Genomic DNA, 17,032 nt, shown 5'->3' on the forward strand with positions numbered 1-17,032 from the left:
GTCCCATGGACAGAGGAGCCTGGCAGGCTACAGTCCATGAGGTTTCAAAAGAGCTGGACACGACTGAGCGACTAAACAACAAACAACAACAATGGAAAGATGCCACTTTTGTACCATTCGGACATGGAAGTGCCTAGCTGAGGGGAGCAAGTGATTGCTGGGGATTTAGGGGTGAAAATGTCAGTGTGGTTTCTAAGTGTGCGTGGTTTACCTGGTAGACCTGGTTTTACTGAAAGAGAGCTATGTGATGGGGTCAAGATAGATGTGTGTAGTTTTCTGGGTCTTACGTTTGCAGCTGTTTGTGTGTTTGCATGCTTGGTTGAAGGCAAACAAATGGAATTAGATACTAATTGGCTTGGAGGGGTTGGCGAGTTGTGGGGAGTGAATGAATGGGGTTAGTTTCTGTGCCAGTGTTCTCTGACGTCCACCAGTGTGTTCCCAGTTCCAGCCCCTGTGTTGTTTATCCACTGGGGTGTGAGAGATCACCCCAGCACTCCCAACTGAACACTGCAGACACATCACCTCCCGTGCGTTCTGAGACTCAGAAATCCAAGCATGGATGAGCCGGAGTATTCCCGCTCGAGGTCTCCCGTGAGTTGCAGTCAGCGCGTTGGCCCCAAGACCGCAGTCTCTTGAGCCTAGTGCCGGGCTGGAGGCTCAGCCCCAAGCCCGTTCACGAATGTGGCAGTTGGCGGGAGGCTTCTGTCCCCCCCCGTCTCTGCAGGGCTGCCTGTGACCTGGCTACTCCAGAGTGCCTGATTGAGAGAGAGAGATAGCAGAGGAGGGGAAACAGAGTCCAGGAGAAAGAGAGAGAGAAGGACGGTGCTGGGAACTTCCCTGGTGGAGCAGTGATTAAGAGTCTAATCTCCCAGTGCAAGGAGATCTGCCAGCCTTGGATGGGGAACTAAAGCTCTCATATGCCTCATGGCACAGCCAAAAATAAATAAATTAACAATAGAATAACTTAAAAAAAAATTAAAAAGAAAGTGCTGGAAGCCACATGTTTTCACAACCTGATCTAGAGGGGACATGCTATTCCATCTGCCGTGTTCTGTCGGTCGCATAGACCAATCCTGGTCAGTGTGGGTTGAGGTGGTTCCTGGGTGCAGATACCAGTGGGGTGGGGCTCCTTGGATTTCATCTCAGAGGCTGCCTGGGGCCTTCTCTGGCATCTAGTGGTTAGGACTCCATCCTTAAGCTGCACGGGTTCGAGCCCTGGTCGGGGAGCTGAGATTCCACATGCTACATGGTGGGGCCACATAAATGAGATAACAAATAACAAATAAAAAATGCATGTGAGGAGGCTGCGTACCACAGCCTTTTATTTTCTGTACCCGTAAGTTTTGCCATCTTGGTTAGAGAATTACTCACTTGAGTACATAGTCAACTGTCAGAAAGTGGGGGGAAATTTCTGTAGCTGTGTCTGTGCCCTGACTTTTGGATAGAATAGAATCTGCATGTAACGACTGTCACTTTACTGTGTGTGTGTGTGTGTGTGTGTGTGTGTGTGCGTGCTTAGTTGTGTCTAACTCTTCTTGACCCCATGGACTGTGTAGCCCACCAGGCTCCTCTGTCCATGAGATTCTCCAGGGCAAGAATACTGGAGTGGGTTGCTGTTTTCCTTCTCCAGGGGAATCTTCCCAATCCAGGGATCGAGCCCGAGTCTCTTGCATCTCCTGCACTGGTGGGCAGATTCTTTCCCACGAGCAGCATCTCAGAAGCCCGCCGCTTTACTACCTAGCTAAATAAAATATGATGCACTAGTTTTGTGCTCTCCACGATATTCTTGGACAGAAAATCAGTTTCCCTCCCGGGAAAGGAAACATCCATTGAGCCCTCCACTGGTGGATGTGGCCAGTCAGCTCTCCTCCCATTTCCTCCTTAAACTCAGGTAAATAAATCTTCAGTGACTGCCTGAGTTATTGCTGCCCCTGCATGTGTACCTTCTGCCCCAAGGCATTTAGGAAAGGTTGCCCTTGCCTTTTCTAAATAATGAATTGCCTTTTTTTTTTTTTTTTTTTTTTTTGTCTTCTAGGCAAAGTTAATGCGGAAAAAAAAATGAATGAGAATTTTTTTCCCCGCCCCCCGAGCTCTTTCTAACAGTTTCGAAGATGATAACATCTTTATTGCATTTCAGTGTCTGCGCTAACATCATTCATTCATTCCGCAGATAACCTCCGTGTGCCGGTGAGGCTGTAAAAGTACAGAAGTCGAGTGTAAGCTCAAATGACCTCTTCACAGTAATTTAAAGGCACATCAGGAGAAGGCCACGGCAACCCACTCCAGTACTCTTGCCTGGAAAATCCCATGGACGGAGGAGCCTGGTAGGCTGTAGTCCATGAGGTCGCGAAGAGTCGGACACGACTGAGCGACTTCCGTTTCACTTTCACGCATTGGAGAAGGAAATGGCAACCCACTCCAGTGTTCTTGCCTGGAGAATCCCAGGGACGGGGGAGCCTGGTGGGCTGCCGTCTATGGGGTCGCACAGAGTCGGACACGACTGAAGCGACTTAGCAGCAGCAGCAGAAGATAGAAGAAAGGGCTTCCCTGGTAGCTGAGACTGTAAAGAACCTGCCTGTCAGTGCGGAAGATCCAGGTTCCATCCCTGGGTCAGGAAGATTCCCCTTGGAGGAGGGCATGGCAACCCACTGCAGTATCCTTGCCTGGAGAATCCCAGGGACAGAGGAGCCCGGTGGGGGCTACATGGTCCACAGGGTGGGTCACAGAGAGTCAGACAGGACTGAGCACAGACAGAAGAAATGAACCCCTGTGGGTAGGGAACTGAATTTTGTGAATTCTCCACCCGCAGGTTGACTTAATGAACATTTCGGAGGATCCTCAGAGTCAGGATTCTCTTATCGTTTGCGTTTTCTAGAAAGGCAACTGCTGTGCAGAGAGAGGAGTGGGTTTCCGGGATAGGGAACCGGACCTGGCCCAAGGTGGACCCCAAAGGGTCTGATCCCCAGACCGGCTGCGTCAGCAACCTTCATGTACAGAAGAAGCCTTTGCATGTGGAAAGGCTGCACGGGGAGTCCTTGACTTGCCCTAAATGCCACTGGTCTGTTTGGCACAAGGTTGGAGATACTGCCACCTTCACAGCTAGTGGCCATCACGCCGCTGTCCAGGGATTTGCCAGTATCCTTCCCCCCAACCCCAACTTTAATTTTTGTCCCATGGACACTCATCTTCCCTGCCTTTTCAAGTTCAGCTAAGGCAGATAGCCAAAATTCCTAAGGGAGGAAAAGCAGAAAGTCAAAGAGAAATGAAAGAAAATGGCATTTTGAAGGACAGAAATGCAACTTGATAGGATCGTGTGTGTGTGTGTGTGCGCGTGCACGTATGTTTCCTCCAGGGTTGCCAAGAGCGAGGACTGCTAATGCGTCCAAAGATTTGGAGTGAGGCTCGCTCATAACCGTGAGGGAATTATTGGTGGTTTGGCACAGTAACAGCTGTTGACCCAGAGCGGGGTGGGATTGGGAACCTGTGTGTGTGTGCGGATTTGCTACCCAGAGACATGGACCTTGATGTAGGTGGCAGGTACAGACACTCCTGCACAGATTTCTTAACCATGATGGTTGAGCCGTGTTCGCAGGAAGAATGAGGCCCCTCTCTGGGCATTTCATCAGAAAGCAGCCATTAAAAAGAATGCATTTGAATCACTTCTAATGAGGTGGGTGAAACTGGAGCCTATTATACAGAGTGAAGTAAGCCAGAAAGAAAAACACCAATGCAGTATACTAACACATATATATGGAATTTAGAAAGATGGTAACAATGACCCTATATGTGAGACAGCAAAAGAGACACAGATGTACAGAACAGTCTTTTGAACTCTGTGGGAGAAGGCGAAGGTGGGATGATCTGAGAGAATAGCATTGAAACATGTGTATTATCATATGTGAAACAGATCACCAGTCCAGGTTCGATGCATGAGACAGGGTGCTTGGGGCTGGTGCACTGGGATGACCCAGAGGGATGGGATGGGGAGGGAGGTGGGAGGGGGATTCAGGATGGGGAACAGATGTACACCCATGGCAGATTCATGTCAAGTATGGCAAAAACCACTACAGCATTGTAAAGTAATTAGCCTCCAATTAAAATAAATCAATTAGAAAAAAAGAAATGAAACACCTATACATGATTTTAAAAAATTTTGTCCACTGTATATCTCATTATTTTTCACGTTTAACCTTTTCTCGATACATGTCCTTTTTTTCTCTCAGAATTCCCATCCCCATCACACTGAACTCAGTTGTCCTGTCTCCATCTTTCCTTTGGGCCAGGGCAGCGTCTCGGACTTTGTTTGGTTTGGGTGGCTCTGTTTTGAGGGATACCGGCCGTGACTTTCGTAGAACGTCTCCCACTTTGGGCTTGGCAGGTGTGTGCCCCATGCTGAGGCTGGGCTTATGAGTTTGGGGGACACAGACCGCAGAGACAGGCCCTGCGATCACGTTGACTCCAGGGCGGGGACTCTCAACGTGACTTAACGCTGATGAGCTTGCAGAGCTTGCCCTCTGCTCAGGGTTTGCGTTTGCAGAGTCTCTTCACTGTCGAGTTACCGCTTTCCCCTCTTTTGTCTGTCCACACTTCTTTCAAAGCCCAGGCTCACTGGTGTAGGGGGAGCAAGGTAAGCTTCACCTCCTGGAGACTTAAGGTTAAGCTGTTTGAATGCTAGGCTTCCCTAGTGGCTCAGCGATAAAGAAACAGCGTGCCAAGGCAAGAGATGCTGGTTCGATCCCTGGGTCGGGAAGATCCCCTGGAGAAGGAAATGGCAACCCACTCCAGTATTTTTTTTTTTTTTTAACTTTTGGGGGCTGCACTATGAGGCTCGTGGGATCTTATTTCCCCCACCAAGGATCGAACCCATGCCCCCTGCATGGGAAGCATGGATTCTGCACCACTGGATCGCCAGGGCAGTCCCCCGATGCTGTAATCTTGCCTGCAAAATCCCATGAACAGAGGGAGCCTGGCGGGCTTTATAGTCCACAGGGTTGCGAAAGAGTGGCATACGACAGTGTCTAAACAGCAGCAAATTTAAATGCAGGTTTCTTCACTCATTGCTTGATGGAAGGTAATTCAGCCTTGTCTTGGAATATGGGTCCAGTAATTCTAGTTTGGGGTCGTGTCTCCGTAATAAACTGTACCCGTGATGCACCCTCTGCCGTTTCCAGGGTTGAGTCCTGTGAAGCGCAGTGGTTCCCGAAAGAAACCATCTCCACACAGAATCCATCTGCATGTTCAGTGCCTTCTCTGAGATCTCTTCACTCTTGTCCACGCTGCCAGCGTTTTCATGATAACTTTTTTTTTTTTTTTTTTAATTTTGGGCTGCACTCTGTACCATGCACACAGCATGTGTGATCTGAGTTTCCCCGACAGGAGGTCAAACCCACACCCCTGCGGTGGACACTCACTCGAGTCTTAACCACCGGACCTTCCAGAAGCCCCTCATGGTACATTTTTGTCTGATGACGTGTCTGTTAGTCTGTAACAAAGCATCGAAAGTAGTTTTGGTAGGGGGAAGAAAAGACTGTCTTCCTAGCTGATAAGCTTATGTAATATTTCGTTACATTTCATCGATGGAGTAAGATGCCCCATCGCATAAGCAGGTTTGGGGCCCCATCGACACTGGGGTATGAAGGCCCAGGGTACCTGGCTCAGGTGAAAAGGGCCCCCGGGGCTGGGGGGGGTCCACTGGATTAAGAAGGAGACATTGGCCTACGGATTTCCAGGGCCTGTGGGTGGCTGTCAGCGCGTTTACAGAATCAGCAGCCTTGGTGATTTCAGCGAGAAGGTCAACGGGAGGCCTTGTTAAGAGACCTTCTCCTCCACGTTATTTTTAGAAGCAGCAAATATCAACCGTAAATATTTAATGTTGTGTTTATAGACTCTGGCATCATAAAACTTCACAAGGTGACTCAGAGGAGGCTGATCACTGTGAACCCCCGAGGAGAAGGAATCTCCGCCCCGCCCCCCCGCGCCGGCACACCGCACCGTGTGAGGAAAACCATCGTTGACGTTCTTGGGAAAGAGGTGAACAGGTACATCGCTGTCTTAATTGATCTTCTTCATCCTTGGCAGATGAGGAATTTAGTCATTACTCTTTGCTGGCCAGGATTTTCGGTCCCTCTTTTCTGATTTTTAAAAGCAACGTGCTGCATAGAATGAGAAATTTGGGGAAAAAAACAAAGAATGGAATCTGGAAACAAAATAAACACCTCTGAGCCCACCCACGCCAGTTCCCCCATCAGACTGTTGGTACATCTCCTCCCAGCTGCCTGTATTCCTGTGCATGAAACGTCAGGAAGGTTCAGCTTTGTGACCCGGATCTCCCAACTTAACCTTACAGAGTGAGCCTTGTGATCATCGCCGACGTTCATTGAAAACATTTTTCAGGCATCCGTCCCGTCGAGTTTGTGTGCCATAATTGATTTAACACTTGTTGCCGGAGCTTCAGATTGCTTCCAGTTTTTTTTTTTTTTTTTGCTTTAGGAGAGAGAGCTGGGAATGGAGCTGTAGGGCTCTTGAGACCGATTACCAAATTGCTTTCCTTGAAAGTTTGTGCCGGTTGTTCCCTGTTGCCAGGGAGCCCAGGGTGGGGTGGGCTGGGGTGGGGGGTGGGGCCCCGCCTCTCAGACAGCTCAGGACATTGTGGTCAACTGAGACGGGAACGCGGGCACTTTTTTGTTTTGTTTTTGCATTTCTTTGATTTAAAAAAAAAATTGAGGTGGACTATTTCATCCTGTTCGCCAGTCTTTTGCATTGTTTTTTTTTTTTTTTTCTGTGGCTTGGACGTAAGTTGCTTTGCAAGCAATGGCTCGGGTTCTGTTTGGGGTTACGCTCTCTGGGTTCCACGTGAATGCCAGCTGTTTTAATAAAGACTGCACTGTCAGAGTTTCAGCTACACGGGCCGTTTCTGGCGTTTGCCGGGAAGTTGAGTCTCCCGACTGGAGCCAGACTGAGAGTCTGTATATTGGGGCTGCGTCTTAAACAGGAGTTGAGTCCAGAAAGCAGGAAGGCGGGTCAGCATATGAGCTTATTACTGAGATTATACCAAAATACGTTCTTTGCTCATTAACTCTTTGACCCCTCTCCTTAAAGCCGTTGGCGGGGAGGAGGGGGGATGTGCGCTGTGACTGCTCGTGGGTGAGAATTGATGCCTTTGAATATCACTGCTCTACGTGGATTCAGCTCATCTCACGATTCCTACTGTGTTTATCAGAAGACGATGTTTTTACAGAATGACATCTGTAGGAAAAGCGCAGATTCTTGGGTTAGCCTGCAAAGGATCTTAAAATATTTATAATTATCAATAGGCCAGCTTGCACTTCGTGTCTACTTGTCATTAGCCCAAGTTTGTTTCCCAAGGCTGTGTGTCTAGGTGTGGATGAATGTGTACGGGTAACATATGTTTTGCTGTGCAAATGAACTGATCGAATGTCTCTGCTGTGTCTTTGAAGCACGGTGCTGTTTCACGGCACACCAGGGAGAGGGAGGGGATTGTTTGTTTTCTGTGTTGCTCTGAAGTCATCAGTGAGACGTCTCTGCGTTTGCTGTTACTTCTCTCTCCTTTCGCTGTTGTGTAACATCACACATTTGGAAAGCTTTGCAAAGATCTATTTCAGTTCCTCCTTTTAGAGTGTTTAAGTATTTCTTTTTTTTTTTTTTTCCATTTCCAAACCGGGAAAGGAAATGAATGAAAGGCGAGGAAAAAGATGATACAGCAATGATCGGTAGAAGGACTCCCCTGACGATCAGGTGGTTAAGATTCGGCACTTCCACGGCAGGGGTTGCTGGTTTGATTCCTGGTTAGGGTACTATAAAATCCTGCATGCCTCTTGATGTGCCCGCAAAAAAAAAAAAAGAAAAAATTCATCGATAGATTATTAAAAACAAATGTTGTAATAATGATTTTGGGATATGATTCTTGTCGCCTTGTAGCCTAACGGCTTTCGCTTCTCAATGATGTGTGAATGTTTTTGCTCTAGATTATGTTCAATAGGTGAGAGTCTAGCCATGAATCATTTCCTGCCAAGTTTCAATCGATGAGGTAATACGTGGAAAAATGGCCTTATTTCTATAGTAACATGCACCTTCTCAGGTCTCAGGGTTCTTTTTCCTCTCAGTATGTTACTGCTACACACTAGGAGTTTCCTTGTTTCTACACTCTGCGATTACACACAGAAATGAGGAATGGGGAGAGGACTCACTCCCAGGTTCCTTTCCCCACGGTGACTCAAGGTGAGAGATGCTCAGTTTGAACTCCGTTTCCCAGGGCGTGTGGGTAACACAGATAGGTGCAGGGTACCAGTTCCAACTGTGGGCAAACGGAAGCCATATTCCCTCTGCCCAAGTAGTAAAAGTAGAAAGCTCTCCTATACTATCGTACCATTGTTGCAAAATAAACTCCTTCTCCTTAACCCCAACCTGGGCTTGCCTGGTGGCTCAGCAGTAAAGGATCGGCCTGCCAATGCAGGAGATTCGGCTGCCAATGCAGGAGACTCGGCTTTGATCTCTGGGTCAGGAAGATACCCCTGGAGAAAGAAATGGAAACTCCCTCTAGTGTTCTTGCCTGGAGAATCCCGTGGACAGAGGAGTCTGGTGGGCTACAGTCTTTTGAGGTTGCAAAAGAGTGGAACACGACTCAGGAGACTCAGTGGCTAGAAAACAACTCAGTGGCTAGGCAACTCAACCAATCCATCTCTGAATGGTGTATTTTTTTTTTTTTTATTGTTAGTTCAAAGTAGACCTCAAAGTGACAATAAAGGGCCTCTTGCAAAAGGAGGCCTTCGAATGTTCAGTTTGTCCTCATTGATGAGATGCACACAGCTCCCTGTGCTGGGAACCTAAGCATCTCTAGCTGTGGGTTCTCCAGTGCTTTGAGTAGGCGAGGCTTAATTAAACTTTAAAAATGATAGCCGACAGTGTAAGGGGCAGGAAACCTTGTCTAACAGGAGGTTTAATATAACAATAACGGCAAGAAAAACTGTCTGTAGTCCTGGCTAAAATATCTGTTCAGCAGCACCCTATCTTAAACAGAATGTGTGCCAGCTCAGTCATGTCTGACTCTTTGCAACCCTTTGGATTGTAGCCCGCCAGGCTCCTCTGCCCATGGGATTCTCCAGGCAAGAATACTGGAGTGGGTTGCCATCTCCTGGTCCCGATCCAGGGAATTGAACCCGCATCTCCTGTGTCTCCTGCGTTTGCAGGCGGATTCTTTACCCGCTGAGCCATCAGGGAAGCCCATCTTAAACACGGTCGCACTGAAATTTGAGCTGTACTGTTGACTGTGGTATAGAGTCCATTGTAGCATCATCACCCTTGGCTCCCATGGCAACCTGCTAGGAAGAGGGGTGCGGCTCTGGTGACGTCACCCCCCAGGTTATAGACGGGACAGGCTCAGCCAGACGCGGTCCACACCCAGTGCTCTGCAGTGAGCCCTGGAGTTCACAGCGCACCTTGCTGTCTGCTGGGCCAAGTGGCTCTGAAACTGGAAGGTGTAACAATACACACCCAGGTGAGAGGTCAGTGTTTGCCCACAAAGCGAGCAACCTGCCAATGACCGTGGCTTTTTTGAGACCCACAACCCTTTCAGGCGTCTTAACAGAACTTGTGATAAGTCCCTATATTAAAAAATCCTCAAACTGAAAATTGTTTTTTTTTTTTTTTACTAGAGAAAGGTGGTCTGCATTTAGAACAATATGTGATTATTAATCTGTCTTGAATTGGTCACGGAATAAAAAAATGATGCAATGGGCATCTAATTAAAATTTTGCAGTGGACACAAAAGAAGCCTTGGAAAAATGCTATGGTTTCATCTAGCTGACTATTAGCAACACATTTTAGAGCCTGCAGGCACCATAGAAACTGTCTGGGTTTTTGCACTTTCCAAATAGAAGTAGAATGCAAACCATAAATTTAAATACAAGGTTTTCTAGTAGCCACAGTAGAGAAGTAAAAAATCATTAATTATTTTTGCAATATATATCTAAATATATGCTGCTGCTGCTAAGTCACTTCAGTCATGTCTGACTCTGTGCGACCCCCTAGACGGCAGTCCACCAGGCTTCTCTGTCCCTGGGATTCTCCAGGCAAGAATACTGGAGTGGGTTGCTATTTCCTTCTCCAAAATATATGCTCGATTAATATTATTTGCAACATTGAAAAAAAAAAATCAGTCAGTCATGTCCCAACTCTTTGGGACACTGTGGACTGTAGCCTGCCAGACTTCTCTGTCCATGGGATTGTCCAGGCAAGAATACTGGAGTGGGTTGCCATTCCATTCTCCAGGGGATCTTTCCAGACCAGGGATCAAACCCAGGTCTCTTGCATTGCAGGCAAATCTAACCGGTTGAGCCATCAGGGAAGCCCATTATTTGCAACATATGTATTAATGTAATCAACTCACTATCCAAAATAGTATCATGTCGACAAGTTACCCATATTTAAAAAATCATCCAAGATATATCTTATGTTCTTTCCATTTCTGTACTAAGTCTGCAAAATCCAGCGTGGAATTTAAACCTACAGCACTTCTTTCTTTGGACTCGTTGCCTTGGTCAGTCCAGTCTGAGCCCCCAAATTCCAGTGTCTATGTAAAAATATGAAAATAAATGTGCATTATGAAAACTAATTTTCTAGCAGGAAGTTACACTATTTTGAGAAAGTTTAAAAGTTGGGTGGCTTGTTCGGTTTTCTTTTTAATCTATTTGAAATTTGTCGAGGGGAAAAAAAAATGCTATGGGTGCATAATTTAAGAATTTGCATGTGGACCAATTACAGAGGAATCGTATGGCCTGGAATGTCCCCAGGTCCTTCTGTCCTGCAGACCACAATCATCGAATTTTCGCTGCTGCAGGCTTCTTAGCAGCCATGCTGACCTGCACCAGCCCATATAGGGGCCACAAGCCTTGTAGACCCAAGGAGCACCCTCAAATATAGCTAGGGTTACTGAGGATCAGATTTAGACATTTTATTTCTTTATTGATTTAAATTTCGATCCTTGGTTCAGCTGCTCCATAAGTTTTATGTTGCGAGTCACATGGGTATGTGTATCTGTGTTTTCAGTGTACGGAATACACCTTCTGAACTCTAATAGCAGTGGTCTATTTCCTTTGAAAATTCCGTTTCCTAATTAAGATGTGGCGCAAGTGGAAAATACATAGACTTGGGGAATTTTAGAGATTTTGTAGGTAAAAGGAATGTCGAAGATCTTAATAATTTTTTAAAAAACCAGTGTGAACTACAGTTGAAATGATGCTATTCGGGATATGCTGGGTTAAGTTTAAATATGTTGTGAAAATTAGTTTGTGTTTAAACATTCTTTAATTAGATGTAAGCTCACCTCGCGTTTCCGTTGGACCATCCACATCGCATTTCTGTTGGACCATCCACATCGCATTTTTGTTGGACTATCCACATCGCATTTCTGTTGGACCATCCACATTAAACATTCTTTAATTAGACGTAAGCTCACCTCGCATTTCCGTTGGACCATCCACATTGCATTTCCATTGGACCATCCACATCGCATTTCCGTTGGACCATCCACATTGCATTTCTGTTGGACCATCCGCATCACATTTCTGTTGGCCCATCCACGTCGCATTTCCGTTGGCCCATCCACGTCGCATTTCTGTTGGACCATCCACGTCGCATTTCTGTTGGACCATTCACATCTCCCATCAGAGCTCTCACACCACAAAGGAAAGAAGCAGTGCCTGAGATCACAGGTGGTGGGTTGGTTGTGACATCCGCGTCTTAACACGGGCCCTGCTTTCACTGTCGGCCTTACTAAAGCGTTCTGTATACCCAGGTGAGTCAGCATGAGGATTTGTTTGCCTCGCTGTGAGCCGTGTTCATGCGTGGCCACCTCCCCTTACCTCTGCCGGATGTATGGGTTCTTGGCCACAAAAGGCGGTGCTGACGTGGAAGGGAATGAGGTCCTCAGTCTACACTGTTTTTCTGACCCCTTGGCATCCCCCGTGAGATAAAGGTGGTTGGTTCTTCCCGCTGTGCACTTAAAAAAAGGTCTCAGAGGTTGAATTGGGCTTCCCAGGTGATGCTAGTGATAAAGAACCCACCTGCCGTTGCAGGAAATGCCAGTTCGATCCCTGGCTCGGGAAGATCCTTGGAAAAGGATCTGGCAAGCTGCTCCAGTATTCTTGCATTCTTGGAGAATCCCACAGACAGAAGAGCCTGGCAGCCTATAAGTTCAGGGGTCCCCATGTGCACACGCTTTGAAACTCATACAGGTTCAGAGCCAGAAAGTCATGAGCTCAGGGCTGCCTCTAACTGATGCCTCCTCTGATGAAAGGGATTTTCTTCAGGCTTTGTTTATGTGGTAAAACACCCTAGGGTGCCCATGAATTAACACTGGTTCCAAAACACACCGTGAAGTCTTAGGTTTCTGACCGGGAAATCATTAGTAGCTGTAGTTTTTAATTTCTTCACTTCCTCTTCCCTGTTGATGAATGTCTCTGTTGTTATAAGAGGCCAGGAAGCAGCTTCTAACCTTTCTGCAAGGTAATTTGGCAGTGACGGGGTGAGTCATTTACGTCAGCTGAGATGTAACTTTCTGTAGCTTTGGAAGTGGGGTGGTGGACCTCTCGTTCCATAAAGCACTGCCTCACAGTGGGAGCCCCAAAGTTCTGTCCTCCTCTGTGTCTGAAATGGCTGCCCCAGCTCCTGCCCTCACAATCACGTCCCTGAGTAGGAGTGAGGAGGGGGATTTCATTGCCTTTAAGAGCACAGACTAGAGATTTCATATTTGACTTCTGCTCGTAGCCGTTGGCCAGAACTGGGTTACGGGGAAAGCTTGTCCTTTTGAGAGGGGTGTGACCATGTGCCCACACAGAATCCAGGTCTCCTGTTCTCAAAGGGTGAGGGATGGAAGTGGATAATGGTAGTCTAGCAGAGTCTACCTTCGACCTTGTCCTCACTCTAGTGGGAACAAGGTGTTGCTAAAACAACCACGCGTTCAATGCAGAATTCTAGACTGTGGGACGAGGATGGGGGTGTATGGTGCAGCAACGGTTCCTGCAGAGAGCTTCTGGGTTCCGTCTTCTGCTCAGCTGTGTTTCCTTTCTTGCCCACCACTTACTCTGAGTTTCAGCCAGGTGACCAGGAACCTCTTTCTTTGTGCACCAAGGGGGAATATGATCTCAGGGGAGTTAATAGTGGTTGCATGAAGTAATAAAGATGAAAGGGCATGCCTTTGTTGCCTTCCTCCTTCCTCGGTCAGAGTTAGTCTAATGTGCTGTTTGTTGGGAGTTATCTTTTTACGCAAAGCCTGTGTGGTTTGTAGCACAGGCTTCTTGTACAGGAAGGGGCTTAGGCGTCTGTCTCCACGGTCCTTCCGCACCACGCAGCACTTTGCAGAATATTTGCACATGAAGTTCTTGACGAACTTGTATGCTCTTGGGTCATTTGCGTTCATTCCATCTCTCAGATTGAACACGTTCACCTCACCAGTAAATAAATGTTTCTACAGCACCTGCCACCTGTCTCAGGAATTCTTCTAGATGCAGAGAATCTAACAGTGAACAAATTAGACAGAACACGTACATTCTGGTGAATAAAAGTATGTGTTGGGTATGACACATTGGGTGTTGTTATTTAGTCGTGTCTGACTCTTTTTTGCGACCCCATGGATTGTAGCCCACCAGGCTCCTCTGTCTGCTATTTCCCAGGCAAGAATACTGCTGCTGCTGCTGCTGCTGAGTCACTTCAGTCGTGTCTGACTCTATGTGACCCCATAGACGGCAGCCCACCAGGCTCCCCCATCCCTGGGATTCTCCAGGCAAGAACACTGCAGTGGGTTGCCATTTCCTTCTCCAATGCACGAAAAGTGAAAAGTGAAAGTGAAGTCGCTCAGTCGTGTCCGACTCTATGCGACCCCATGGACTGCAGCCTACCAGGCTCCTCCGTCCATGGAATTTTCCAGGCAAGAGTACTGGAGTGGGTTGCTTACTAGAGAGCAGATTCTAACAATCATGCACACATCCCCACCCACTGAAAAGAAATAAAGTAGAAATGTTGACTGTTCATTGAATATTTTTAAATATTTTAAAATATGGTGTGTTTGGATTATTTGTTCATAATTTTTCAGCCATGTAAATAGAAAAGGAAAGTTCATTTAACTTCTTTCTGTGTTTTCAACAAATATGTAAACTATTATGTCCCTTTATATTAATATAATAGTACTTGGGGGAAAAAAAATCAGAAAACCACTGCACTCTTGAGTGGACCTTTGCCAGTTAGAAAGTTTGTAAGGAAAAATTGATTCCTCCTGGGTTTTTTTTTGTTTTTGTTTTTGTTTGGTAGACATTAGCACACACAATGATTTTCCCTGAGCACGGTCTCTTTTAAGCTAATGAGAAATTTTTGGTGGTGCAGGCTGAAGGGAGTGGATGGTGGTTCAGAGGAAAATTGAACTGATTAATAAGAAGCCCCTGATGTTGTTTTAATCACAGACACTGAGGTAGTGAGGAAAATTCACACTGTATTTTCTTACAGTGGTCGTGTTATTACAATGTATGCAGATGGAACACATTTATGTATTACTGGGCCTATCATGCTGTTTTGCTTTCCAGGGCGCTTGGTAGATCATTATAATTATTTTTATCCAGCATATCGGTTCTCAACGCTCCTCTTGACCTGACACCGTGAATTTTCCGTTCCGTGAAAATCGTATTGTTGAATGGAGGCTTGTGCCGTATAGAAATTAAGAAGAGATAAATGCAGAGAGACCTAGTTGTGTGAGGCCCCCCGTGTGTGATGATGGACTTCCTTGCATTTAGGGCGGACTTTGACCTCCCTTGTGTGGACGGAGGAGCAGACCCATTTATCACGAGTGCTTAAATGTGGACTTCATCTGTGTGACCCCATTTTGACTCATTGAGCTTTAAAATCCGGTAGGAATAATGCGATGGAGGTGAAGACAGCACAGACAGCTACAAGACACCGTATTTTTTTTATTATTATTATTTGACCGACCTGGGACTGAATAGGCTGGATTTGTGATATCTGAGAGGTACAGCTTTTCGTGGTAGACACTGATCAAACAGTGTTCATGACGGCTGGTCTGCGGCATTTGAAATAGATGCCTTGTGAATTCTTAGCCTGTTGATGTCCGAATGGTCACCGTGGTCTTCCGTTTCTCGCCTGCCCCCTCCATCCTTTCCACAAAGCCTTGCCCTGATCATAGGCCTGGGTTCTCTGGTCAAAACAGGACCACGTACAGAATGTCTTCTCCCTGGAGCAGAAGGTTAGCTTCGTTGCCTTCTAGAAGCTTCAGAGCATCCTTCACTTTTGGCCTGCTGTTTTGTTTTGTTTTTTCCCCATTTCGATGAAGCTGATGCTCTAAATGTTTGGAGTAAAAGATGGTGTGTTGATGGTGGGATTATCTGACCTAGAATTCGTCAAGTTGAGTGGCGTTATCTCCAGTGTTTTTAAGTCTGTTAAGTTTGGGGAGAAGGTAGAAGTTTCCCATTGAAAATTAATCTGTGGAGACTGAAGGAGAGTTATCTTTGTGAGGTAGTAGCTTCCAAAGAGAGGTATGTTGATATCCCTGGTGGTCCAGTGGCTGAGAGTCACTGCTCCCAATGCAGGGGGACCCGGGTTCGATCCCTGGTGAGGGAGCTAGGTACCACATGCCACCACTGAATTCAGATGCCACAGTGAAAGTTCTCATGAGCTGCAACAAAAGACCCCATGTACCCTGAGACTTGGTGCAAGCAAATAAGCAAGAATAAAAATAAATATTTAAAAAAAAAAAAAAAAGGTGTCAAAGGTGTCTGGATTGCCAGTTCATGACAACTTATTCCCAGCAGCTGTCCATTACAACGTGAAGAGTCTTTGAATGCTGGAAAGACAGAAGCAAGACTGGGTTCTTACAAAAATGAAAGTGTCTCATGGACAATTTAGGAACAACGGGGTGGGGGAAAAAAGGTACAACTGGTATAGACTGTGAAAACTGGCTCCAGGAAAAAGAGAGAAATTCCCCGTGTATATAAGGGGATAGAATGGGTTTCCGAACCTTGGCGCTTTTGACATTTGGAGTTGGAGAAGACTATTCAGAGTCCCTTGGACTGCAAGGAGATCCAACACAGTCCATCCTAAAGGAGATCAGTCCTGGGTGTTCGTTGAAAGGACTGATGCTGAAGCTGAAACTCCAATCCTCTGGCCACCTCATGCGAAGAACTGACTCACTGGAAAAGACGCTGATGCTGGGAACGATTGAAGGTGGGAGGAGAGGGGACGACAGAGGATGAGATGGTTGGATGGCATCACTGATTCTATGAACATGAGTTTGAGTAAACTCCGGGAGTTGTTAATGGACAAGGAATCCTGGCGTGCTGTGGTCCATGGAGTTGCAGAGTCGGACACGGCTGAGCAACTGAACTGAGCTGGGTTTTGGGGGCAGACTCTCAGGAGTCTTCTCCAGCACCACAGTTCTCAGGCATCAGTTCTTTGGTGCTCTGCCTTGTTTACGGTCCGGCTCTTGGACATGACTGGGCAACCGAACAGTGACACCAATTTTTGATGGTAGGAGCTGTTCTCTGCATTGCGGGGTGTGGAACAGCATCCTGGGTCTCTATGCAGTAGTGTACAGGAACTCTCTCCTAACAGTTGAAGCAGCCAAACATGTCTCCACATATTGGCGGATGTCCCCCACCCTGAGTGCTTGGCAATATCGCCCCCAGTGAGAACTACCACAATTGGTAGGTCAGTGCAGACAGATGGGAGGATCTTAGCTCTTGCATTTTGGAGGGGCTTCCAAAATGAAAGAAACCATCAGAGGGTACTAATGTAAGTTCTTTTTTTTAAATGTTTTCAGGTTAATCCCTTGCAGCTTTTTTTTATTGTAAATATATTTTACAAGGAGGCTATGTTAGATCGGCTAGTACTTTAATTTGAATAGTAGTTGCAAAGTCATTCTATATATATTGAGTGAATTAGAGCTGGATTAGTTACATCATAGGGACTTAAATCTTGAGGATAAATTCAAATCCCTATGGCAAACACAACTGAT

The 17,032-nt window shown here is 46.5% G+C and overlaps 1 protein-coding gene across 7 annotated transcripts in view; it reads left to right on the forward strand.

The window, feature by feature from the left end:
• Positions 1-17,032, forward strand: part of TBL1X (transducin beta like 1 X-linked) — a 247,752-nt gene that overhangs the window by 123,986 nt on the left and 106,734 nt on the right. For 5 of the 7 annotated variants that reach the window (XM_025275792.3, XM_044936984.2, XM_044936981.2 and 2 more), the window contains exon 3: positions 5,885-6,038. The exons of the other annotated variants lie outside the window; for them this stretch is intronic. The gene's annotated coding sequence lies outside the window, so the exon portion shown is untranslated. The remainder of the gene's footprint in view (positions 1-5,884; positions 6,039-17,032) is intronic. 7 annotated transcript variants of the gene reach the window in all.

The sequence above is a fragment of the Bubalus bubalis genome, chromosome X, assembly GCF_019923935.1.
Source record: "Bubalus bubalis isolate 160015118507 breed Murrah chromosome X, NDDB_SH_1, whole genome shotgun sequence".
NCBI lineage: Eukaryota > Metazoa > Chordata > Mammalia > Artiodactyla > Bovidae > Bubalus > Bubalus bubalis.